Genomic DNA, 12165 nt, shown 5'->3' with positions numbered 1-12165 from the left:
TCTTCAGTCATGATCTGGGGGTCAGGTAGTCTTGAATATAAAAGGGCCACATAAGGGATCTTACTTGGACTTGAGAAGCCACCAATATGTGCTGGATCCCTGGAAGGGAAGAAGGTTGTTAAAAGGAAAAAAAAATGTGTATGTGTGCATGCATAGTTATCCTAGATGCACATGAGCCATAACGCTTGAATATGCTGATTGAATTGTATTGATTTTAAGAATTCCACTGATCGTTCCCACAGGAGTTTGAAGTATCATTCTCAGAATATTTGAATGAAAATGTGAAAGCAGTTAAAGCTCTTAGACTTCCTATGAAAGAGCCTAATGGCTACCTGAAAGTTGAGCACAGTTTGCTTCACTCAAAGAATCCAAAGAAAGCTTAAAGAGATTCATAAAGCCTGACTATATGCATCACCCTCATCATCATCATCATCACCATGAACAAATATGTTTATATGTTTCCTATGCCAAATCATTTCATGGTAGTTTAAAATAAAAACAGTAATACAACACAATATAAAAACAATTTAGAACAATATTCATTAGAACATATTCATTATAATGGTGTGAAAAAGAGGAAAAGTATTTTTCCAATGTTCCTACTGGGAAAGCCTTGGTGAAGAGATAAAATTTCAGTGGGTTACAAAGGATAGTATAATACAAACTTCCTGACATTCTGGGGGGAAACTGTTCCAGAGCGTGGGCACTGACACAGAGAAGGGCCACCCACAAGTAACTGCCAGATGTCATTCGGTACCTTTAGCAGAACTTTCTAAATGTCCAACCAGATTTATAACAACGAAGATGATCTTACAAGTATCCTGGTCCCAAGTTTTAGGCTTTATATATCATAACCAAAACCTAGAATCCAGCTTGGTAGCTAATTGGTAGCCCAGAACAGCTGCTTCAACAAAAGTGTAAAATACGCACATCAGGTGCCCCACTCAGCATCTGGTCTGTTGCATTCTGCACCAACTGCAGGTGTATCTAAGGTGTCCCTGTCCAAGAAAGGGTATACTTGGTATACCAACCAAAACTGGCAATATGCACCCTTAGCTCTGGAGATCACTTGGGCCCCTAATGACAATTATGACTTTAAGAGCACCACAAACTATACATTTGTTTTTGGTGTGGAAGTGCAACCTTGTTTAGAACAGTTAAACTCCCAAATTCCCAAACCTGGGAACCATCCACCTACAAATCTCCATCTTGTTATACTCAGTCTCAGTGTATTATTAGTCCTCATCCAATCCATCACTGCATCCAGGCACTGGTTCAGGACTTGCACAACCTCTCCTGATTCATACGTATTATGGAGAAGTAGAGCTGAAATCATCTGCTCCCCTGCATATTGATGACACCCGTATCCAAAATACCTGATTACCACCCCAAATGGTTTCATATATATATATTAAATAGCACTGGGGACAAAATAGCGTCTTGTGACAAGCTAGTACATAACTGCTAGGCTACAGAGGGGCAATCTTCCAATACTACAATTTAAGACTATCCCTACAACTAGGACAGGAAGCAATGTAATACAATGTTCTCAATCCCCAATTCACAAAGATAGTCTAGGAAAATACCGTGGTCAATTTCCACTGGGAAATTGACAGGATCAATAGAGCAACACTGCATTTACCTCTTTCCTACAAGAGGCTACCATTGAGGATGACCATGGCTGATTCTGTCCTAATATCAGGCCTGAATCCAGACTGAAAGGAGTCTAGATAATTTGTGTTCTCAAAGAATGTCTGTCGTTGCATAGCTGGTGCAACTAATCTCTCAAACACTTTGCCCCAAGTAGAAGTTTTTGTAACTGGGCAGTAGTGAGCAAAATCTTCTGGATCCAAAGAACGGGTTTGTTTTAGTAGGCAGAGACCACTTCAGTGATAGTAGCACCATTCCTTCACCCAAAGTTCCACTCAATGCTCCTTTGATCCCTCCAGCCAACCCCTCTTCAATGAACCAAAATGGTTAGATATCAAGAGACATATATTAAACCATATCCACAGGCCTCATAAACTGAAACAATCCATATAATTCAATACCTCAATATATACTGCATTAAAGACAGTATTTGAGTAATTTTATCCTCAAGTCTTTGCAAATTTATCACATCAGGTTTTTGAGAACACCAGTACTGAGTTTCTAGGGCAGATAATAATAAGTCCTTCACCATTCTAAATAGCTCTGCTGGATGGCTACTTGAAGATGCAATAGAATTTCCAATGTGGGAGTTATAAAAGATTGTATGCACCAAGTCTGCATATCATATAGTAGATTATATGCAATACAGTAAATCTGGCCTTACATAATTTTGCATTCTAACTATCTTCTGGCCTCTTTCATTGCATACAGATCTTCAGAGATCCAAGCAGAAACTTGAGCTCCACTTGGCATGGAGAGGGCACTTAGAGGAAGTGTGTCTATCATGTGGTGTCCATCAAAGTAAATACTGTTAAAGAATAACTACATGGATTCAATTAAGACAATTTTATCTTATTTTACTCTGCAAGAAAAGGATCTAAGTGTCTTAAATACACACACACACAAACACACACAAACACACACATTAAGGACCCATAGCATGCATAAACACACACAAACACAGATACATACCCTCCACCAAGAAATAGACTTAAACAACAGCAGGGCAAGTGCTTGTTTGACCTGCCCTTTAAACTGGCCTTATTCACTGATTAGTATGAAAAATGGCAGTGAATGGTTTATTATAGATTGGTCTTCACTGAAGGAATACCTAAAGAGGACTTTATGCTGGGTCACCTATAAGAGTTGGAATGTAGGCAGAAAATTCAATTTAGATAGAAATTGATTTCTAAATTCTTAATGCAGCCATCTCACAAACTGAAGCTCATGCTCAAATTTCCAAGTGAAGGAAGATCTAAAAGGGGAAAAAATGTAACCAACTTGCTGTGGTCAACATTGAAGACATTTTGGGGCCTTTGTTAGTTATATAAGATTAGAACTAGCTTCTGATCTTACATGTATCACATAAATATTCTAATTCAGCAATCTCTTACAGGCATAAGAACGATGCTGCTGGTGGTAGAGGTGGTGATGATACAAAGACTAATGCATTGATATCCCATCTTTCAGCCTGCCATAGTCCCAGAGAGGTTATATAGCAAATATTGAGGGCTCCAATCCAATGGGACTGGCTCATGACCTATTGACCACAAAGGGATATTACAGAGTTTGGCTCAAACCATATGAGATTTTGAACTAAAGGGTCTTGCCCTTTACCTCTGCTTCTGATCTGCTGGAGGGATTTGGCTGCCTGCACTGGTGCAATGCAACTGGTTCAACAGTGCTTTTCTTAGGTCCTTAATATGATACATTTCTCAGAGTTTGTTGTAGCCAAAAACTTGAATCAGTACTAATATGCAGTGGCTAGTATGCAAGGTGGAAGATTAGCGAGGGCCAGTGATATGATCCACTTTTTCCTTCTGCATATATAAAATAGATACCCTAACAATATAAGGTATTTGTTGCAAATCATGTGTAACTGAGCAAGCTTTGCATTGACAAGTACCCATTTAGTTTGGGCTGCTACTAACAGCAATATCAGGAATAAATAATATTATCATCATTATCTTCCTGGTATTATTACTATTAGCACCACTGCCTGTGGGGCCCATCACAAAAATACTAAGTCTATAAGAAGAACTTTTCTGGATGAAATCAAAAGTCCACTTAGTTCAACATTTCTAATACCACAGTGCCAATCATTTATCCCCAGAAAACCAACTAACAGAATAACTATCAGCCTGGATACTTATACAGATTGACTTCCAAGAGAGAGCCATATGATAAGATTATATATCAACTGAAGCTTAGTGAAGATACATATCAGACACAATGTACTATGAATCAGTATTATATTAAAACTATGCAATATAAGGTATTAATTAATATAAACTATGAAAATAGATAAATAAAAAGAACAACTACAAAACCCTCTCACTGTGCAACATCAGATTCTTGGGGAGTTATCTGTACCAAACTGGTCAAGAAGTATGAATTCCCAGTTCCCAGTGATGGGGTCTACTTGAGAGAGATAGCAGTTTGCAATTGTCTTCAACATCTTAGTTATCTCCAAACTATGGTTTCAATTTTTAGTAGGAAAAAAAAATACGGTGGATAAATATTTAGATTTTTTTTTCTGTCCAAAGCAATCTCTTAAAATGTGTGGACTGGATCTGAAAATACATTTTCAGTTATAAACATTCACATGAAATTATCCAGCTTTCCATACCTTAATAGGACTTCAGTGACTTCAGTGATGTAAAATGTACGTGCGCATTCATCCTGTTTGAAATCAATGAGCTTTGTACCTTTAAATCTACACTGGGTTATGGCAGATTAATGAGATACACTAAGCAATATTGCTATGTAAGCTATAGTCACTTGTGTGAACATTCTGTAGATGTAATTAGTAGGGGTGTCCACACTTTGAAAACTATTTGGAAGAAATATTCTGGACTATATGCATGTACAATATCTCTCTGCTATTCATTAAAGCACTCATTTCATACAAGCCTATTTTAACCCTAGAGTTCCTTTGGTGATGGAGATGGCATATAGACAAAGAATGATGTCTCTGCTTTCATGAAGAAATAATTAAAATCATGTCTTTAAAACAATCATGTCTTTAGTGAACAGAGAGATATGCTGTATTCATGCAAGCTGTGCCTTCTTAATATAATTAGTAAGATCTATGCTAGACATATTTATTGGAAACTTCTGGAGTGGCTAGAAGATGAAAATCTGATAGCTGAGAAACAGGCATGGTTCAGAGCAGGCCACTCTGTACTAGATGAGTATTTGATACCATCATGCTCAGGCTCCTAAACCAGCTCTGCTCATTCTCTTTGGAGACCTCAAGTAGGCTTTTGATCAATCTCCAGGGAAAAAAATTGACATAAACTTGAATCCTCTACAATAGATGGCTTCTTACCCCTTTACATGCACTTCGTTGGAACACCAGACTGAGGGGGAGATATAATACCATGGGTCATCTTTCAGATGTAGTGCCAACCAACAAGGGAGTTAAGCAACAGTGTATCCTGGCTCTATTTGTATTTAATTATTACATTAATGCAATAGTGGGGTATTCAAATAAAGAACATCACCTTCCAAAGTTGGCAAATAGATCAATAGTTGTACTTCAGTATGCAGATGACATACCAATTAGTTGGTTAGTTAGTTGGTCACATGTAATAATACATGTCCTATTTCAATTATAGCAATTTGTAAATTTGTATCAACACCTACAACCTAGCATATAGATCAGTGTTTCTCAACCCTGGCAACTTGAAGATGTGTGGACAACTTCCAGAATTCCCAGTCAGGCATAAGCCAATTTATGACTGAGAAGAGAAAGCCACACCTATAATCAGCAATTTGAGAGGACAAACCAGCTCTTCAGTCTTCTCTCTGTGCTTTGTGTATCAAATTAGGCAGTTCTTAGATTTGTTGGGGCTCAGAAAGGAACAAGAAAATGTATTCAAAGTAAAGATTTGTCATACTGCCAACACTTAAATATGCTAGAGAAAAGATATATACCTGAAAGTCATGCTGTTTACAGCTACTGGATCAAATATATGATTGCAAAAGTCAATATGCTAATAATAATCGTAAAATGTTGGATCAACTCCTTACACCTATGACCACTAGGGCAAATGGTGGGAGACAGATGAGAAGAAGGACACACTATCACTGTGTCTGTTTCTCACCTGGACTAAATGAAACTCTGTACTTAAGTGATAAAAGGGAAATTCCTCCCTCCCTCCACATAGCTTAGACAGGCTTGTCTGTCCTCATCTATTTCTTAATAAATCTACATTTCAAATGTAAGGACCATCTGTTATCATTCAGTGATAGCTCGGTTAAGCCTAAGCTCTGTATCCAAGACAACTATATTACAGGCCTTTTTTTTTTTTTCAATAGGGCCCTTTGCTACTTAATTATTCAGCATTCTTTCATTGTTTGTAGGAGGGGAGCTAGGTTAGTCTATGGGAGCAAAAAATTAGAAGGCGGCTGGTAGTGGACTCCTGAAAGCTTAGATCTTTAAATAACATTTGTTAGTCTGGAAAGGTACTACTAGACTCCTGCTTTTCAATATTCTTTCAGCACTCTGCTTTTGATCAGAGCACATCCTCTGAAAAGGACTCTTGCTGAATTCAAATTTCCAGTGAGGAGTTGTAGTAGCAGCAGCAGCAGCAGTTGTAGTAATAATAGTTTATGAGTTTTCATGCTTTCACAAATGTTTAGCCTAATAAAAAAGCAGGATTAAAGTTGTTTGGATACCATTTCATAATTAATCATAATTTTAAATATTTTTTAAAAGGGTTTCTCTCTTGTTTTATGAAAGATTTTTTAAAAATGAATAAATCACTAATATGCTAACTAGCTTTACAGCAAATGAATTATATTGATTTGTGTATTCACAGAGCAAACCTATTTCTAAATATCCCACCACCAATGGACCAGCAAGATGAAATAAGCCAGAAATGGTGTCCATTGTTCTTCTTAGGTTTGGGTTTTGTTTCTACTAAAACAGTAACACAACAATTCCTCTATTGTAAGCAAAGGAAGGAAATAAATTTGGAACTGTTCTTGATCTAATATGGGGTAGTAGTAGAAGGCCAGAGGAACCTAGGATATAGGAATCCTTCAGCCCTACACAACTTACATCCTATTAAGTCCCCTTTTGAGACTTGCAAAATTCAGATTTCTTGGCCCCAGAAACAGCTACCCATGGCAGCTGGTAGACAAATGTAGGAAAGAATCGGATCCCAGTTTCCCCCATCCAACACTGGAGTGGGAACTATAATACTGGATTGTACCCTCAGGTGCTTTTTCCCCTCAGAAATTTGTATAGAAAGGATCTGTCTGAACCACCTAGATGTAACAGTTGCTTTATCCTAAAAGCTTCTCCTTTTTATTTGTTTGACCTGAACCCCAATTTTGTCACCAAATGCCTGGCATATAGTCAGTTTGGGAGAAGAAGCTGTTAAGAAATCAGTGAAGGGTTGAGTATAAGACCACTAGGTTCATCATCAAGTGTGCGGAGTGATTATTACTAGCTTCAAATATTCATTTAATTAAAAAATGTGGTAATACACAAAATGGAGCAAAATCCAAGATACCCAAATTGACTTAATTTGTGACAGAATAACAGAACAAAGGCAGGGTTAGGGTTAGGGTTAGGGAGGGAAGAGAAGAGAAGGAATTTCCTAGGGGGTAGGTGGGGCAGATGGGGATAAGATACCCAGCCATATAGATTGTAAGATCTCAAACGATTTCAAGTGCACATGGTTACAACTGAGCTAATCTACAAGAAACATAGGATTCACTACCTACTGAGTCTCAATATTAGGAAATGTTCATTCACTTGAACAGACTAATTGGAAGTAAGCTCCACTGGAATTGTTTGATCCAACTCCCAAATGGTATGTTTTAAGACCTCAGGATGTTGGTTTTTATGGTGAAATATAACAGCCAAAATATTATAATAAATACTAAATAATAATAATAATAGTAACTGTAATAATAAAAAAGAAATCAATAAATAATAGTGATTAAAATGTACTAAATGTTTTTAAAAACTCAGTTGAGTCTAATTCAAACAGAGTTGTGCTCCAGCATCAAATGTTAAGTACTGAGGAAATGAAAATCTCAAGCTATGGTCCTAACCTTGACTGGCTTAACTAGGTGGGAAAAGATGCATTAGAGCTCACCCATTTATATATTATTATAATTGTCAATAATAAATCCCTAATAATTCATCATGACATATTACTTGAAGCTGTGGAGCTCAAGAGTGTTTATATCCAAGTCAATATGAATTGGATTGCATTGTAATAGCACAATCCTAATCATGTTTACTCAAAAGAAAGTTTGTTGAACTCAGGGATGCATGCTTAGGATCATACTGTTAAGTATAAAATTAAGGAAATGTATTAAAGTAGGGTTAATAAGCTTAAATTTAATTTCCATTATCTGCCTGAATCTTCCAGAAAAACACAACATAAGTAAGGAAATTCTAATGAAATTTTAAAATGGAAAGAAAAAAATAGGAACATTTTTGGCATTACAGATCTTTAAATGGACCCTATACATAAAAAGTGGTATAAAGAAATACAGCCTATTCAATATATAAGGTTTTATTATGCCTCTTACAGAAGCCCAAAGATGAAGGAAATGAAGAAAAATCCTTTCATTATTATTTATTTAAAATATTTCTATTTTCTGCTTCAGCTATGATGCATATTCAGGTTGAGTAAATTAAAATGCATTTGATGCCATCTAACATAAAATAAAACATCAAGCAGTAAAAGTCTCAGTTATATTAAACACACAAAACACAATGGCCATGAGTAGCGGGATGATTCCATTTTGAGATGTCCTGTGCCAAAATATATGCATTTACTGACTGCTTCTGGAGGTTCTAATCTAGTGCAACTAAGACCAAAATGAGCCTTTCAGATTTTGCTGAATTACAACTCACATCAGTCACAGCTCGCATGGCCATAAAGAGATAAGGATTCTGGGAACCATAGTTGAGAAACATCTTGAGAAATAGTAGTTCAGAAATATCTTGAGAGCCGAGAAATATTTGCCTCATCTCTGAACCAACATGTGGCTGTTGCAGCCATCTAGCAGAAGCCCAACCCTAGTCATGTGGGGGTAAATAAATGTCATCTCTATATTTCATCTCTCTATCTATACAATATAAATACAGCTATCTGCAACAGTATAAGCAACACTTGTGAGAGGAGAAACATTTGTGATTTGGGCAAAGAATTTCAGCAAAGAATGCCAGATTCATAAATGTTGTATATTTTCAATATCAGTCAACAAAACTTTTTCTGAAAGGTGGACAAGAAGAATAAAAAAGAATATATTTACAAATGAGTATGAATGAAAAAAAACAGTCTTAAGGGGCATACTATGCAGTGAACCCATACTGATATTTGTAATCCACTGAAGCATTGAACACCAAAATTCAGATTTTGAATAATGATCTACCATAGAATCAGTAGAAGTCTGTGCTGCATGTTGTAATTTTACTGTGAGTTCTTTAAGCAATATTCTCTAATAGCTTATATTTAAAGAATATATTATACGAATCAGTATATTATTTATTACGGTCTTTGACCAACACAATACGACATACTGTATTATCTGTGTTGCACTAACAGTACAAATGTAATTGCCCATCCATATATTTATTTCACTATTATTAGGGGCTGGTCAGGTATATTGCAACAAAAAACAATGACTAGAATAGATAAAAAATAGCAAGTTAATATATTGTTTACAAATAAGCTTTTGGAATATATACATACTGCAAGGACTTAGAGTTTGGCTCTGTGAATGCTGCTGCAGTTAGAAACCCATTTGTTTCCTGCTAGGTCTTTCTGGAAGATAAATTTCTTCAATTCCCTAAGGAAAGTTATTTATAATACTAAGACGAGGTTTGGAAAACTTCCCCAAAATTTATTTCAAAACAGCAAAATGTAATGAGGTGGATAAATGGTAAATCTACTGAGGTAGAACACCAATACACATACCAATAATTCAAAGATTGAAGGGAAGTTATAAAATCAAGTACAAAAGCAACAATCTTCAGACGATATTGTGCAATCCATGACCTTCAAGCTAGACAAGCTTAGATTGTAGCTCTCAGGAAAAACATCTAACATTTTTTCCTTTGATAATTTCATATTTGATCTGCACAGCTATTCTTTCTTTCCAAAGTAGCTGTACCACATGCAAATGGTAAATCCTACTGATTTCAATGAAGGCTACTAGGTGAAGTTGCCTAGGATTGTTCCAATAGTATCTTTCTTAAACTGCTCTTCTAACTTACCAGATGAACCATCCTTTCTTTTTCTCGTTAGTATTGTCCTCTGTATCTTAACAGGGCTGATAAACTTTTAAGTAAGTAAACTGCCTCTTATCTCCAGGCCTCCTGCATACTTCACATGCACACAAAAACTTCCTGCAAATATTTCTTGAATGCATAGCAGAACGTCGCTAATAACACATGGCTTTCCACACATAAGCTGGGATCAGTATAGTTCAGTTCTTCCAAAGGAATAATTCATGTATTGCATAGTCCCAGGATGCTCAGAGGTGGAAACAGTAACACAAATAAGAGGCATAGTTTTTACACTGTCTTTAAACTAACTACAGCATTTTTAGCTGCATTGCTCCAAAGGTATGACACTTAACAGGTCAAAGTGCTATTTATAATCAACAAGGGAAAAGGTGGCAATAAAACAAGAATTTCCACATTTATGCAGGACTAAATCCCAGTGGGTTTCATCAAGAAGGGAAGAAGAGGCAATAAAATAAGAAATTCCACTTTGATCTAGGATTAAATCCCAGTGGGTTTCATTGGCCATAAATGGAATGTCAGCTGTGTCAGGGAATTGCCCATGTCATGCTCAGAAGAAACTGAGCTCCCTGGAATCTGCTAGATGCTGATAATAACATCTGTGCTAATCTGAAAAAGTCTGTGCTATGTCTTGTACAGGCAGTGTAACTCAATCCAATCCTTAGTCTGAAGTATTGGAATAAAGGTGGGTGGATCTCCCTGTCTTATGCAATAAAATATAATAATGTGGAATCAGAAAGGCCTGTTTTCCTCCGGTCCCCACCATTCTGATCCTCATCAATGGCAAGAGGAGCACCTTTCTATATTTAATAGGGATGCTTCGGTCCCTTGCTACATAGACACATTTTGCCAGGCAGTACATGCAAAACAGGATTGGGCATCCGCTTGCCTAAAACGCCCAAGAAAAGGTGTTATATAACCAATTCCCTTCAGATCGAAAGAAAGAGAGACGCAAATTGGTATGGGAACTAACCTTACAGGCAGGCTCCATCATTCCTTGTTTGCTTTACCTGACGAAAGTATCAGTCCATGCATTTGCTGTATGCTTCATCCTAGGACCTGTCAGCTGTTTCTAGCAGACAGACTGTAATTTGGGTTGGGTTTTTTTTGCTGAGGTATGCTTTGCCATTTACCTCATTTTGTAATTTTGAAAAATCAGTTCAAAAGGTCCACTCCATCTCTGACTGCTCAAGATGCTATACTTCTTATCCTCCAAACAGGTGAGTGTGAGATTCGTCAAGCCAGTCCAAGAAAGCATTGAAGGGAGAAAAGGAAAGGAGGAAGGATGAGAAGGGGCTGAGAATCAACCATACAGGGTATTTTTTTCCTCTTTTTTTTTGCTTTTTTGCTTTTTTAAAGAAAAATCTGCTCACCGTGTACACAGTCCTACAGGGAAGAATCAGGCCAGGTTAACTAAGAAAGGAGCTAGAAGGGAATTTTCCCAGGAAGGTTGCAGTAGCCCGGCGATGCCCCGATCCTTGCTTTTCTTCCTCCTGGGAAAATGAGCTCACTAGAAGCATCCAAGCCCCAGCCCCTCAGCCATTGCAGTGACACTGCAGCTAGGCAGCCGCCTGTAGGCACGTCATCAGAGGAGCTCACTTCGAAAAGTAGGCCCTCCCTTTCGGGAGCAAAATGCCACTTTGAAGGAGGGCATTGCGCACTGAGCAACAAGCTGTCAGCAGCCACACAGTTCCTCGCAGGATGGTTTGCTGGGAAAAAAAAAAAGGCAGCATTATTCCTCTCCAGCATCCTAGGCAGGGTGTGAATTCTTGCTTTCACTCTGGGCGTTGCCAAGGTTACCGAGATCTCTGTTTTCCCCTCCCTCTTTCCTGCTGCAAGTACATATGCAGGTCGGAGGGATACTGATACTGAGAAAGCTCCATCACTCCTTTGGCGTTTGCCATCAGCCTAGGAGTGATGTCACACACATTGGGGAGAAATCCTCACACCGAGCCCACCTGGGACCGGGTCATTAAAAGACTGTTCTGATTCCATAAAAGCAAAAGAAAAAGTCATCGCTAAATATTTTTTGACTTCGCTCACAAGGGGAAATTGGCTTGTCAAAAAAGAAAAAAGAAAAGGTCAACAACTGGCTTGCCGAAAGGAAAAAAATAAAAACAAAAAAGCAGCTCTTTTTGCAAGTTTCAGAGTGTGGAATATAAGGAAGTTGCAATGCTCTCTCCTCCACCCCACACATACACCCATGTAGGAATTCCCTATTCATTATTTTCCTG

The 12165-nt window shown here is 37.5% G+C and overlaps 1 protein-coding gene across 3 annotated transcripts in view; it reads right to left on the bottom strand.

Moving 5' to 3' along the window:
• JAKMIP3 (Janus kinase and microtubule interacting protein 3) overlaps window positions 1-11251 on the bottom strand; it is a 118935-nt gene extending 107684 nt beyond the window's left edge. For all 3 annotated transcript variants that reach the window (XM_063307361.1, XM_063307359.1, XM_063307360.1), the window contains exon 1: window positions 10905-11251. The gene's annotated coding sequence lies outside the window, so the exon portion shown is untranslated. The remainder of the gene's footprint in view (window positions 1-10904) is intronic.
• Between the last annotated feature and the right edge of the window lie 914 nt (window positions 11252-12165).

Source organism: Candoia aspera, chromosome 6, assembly GCF_035149785.1.
Source record: "Candoia aspera isolate rCanAsp1 chromosome 6, rCanAsp1.hap2, whole genome shotgun sequence".
Taxonomy (NCBI): Eukaryota; Metazoa; Chordata; class Lepidosauria; order Squamata; family Boidae; genus Candoia; species Candoia aspera.
The sequence above is the reverse complement of the archived record's forward strand: the minus strand, read 5'-3'. Positions and strand labels throughout refer to the sequence as shown.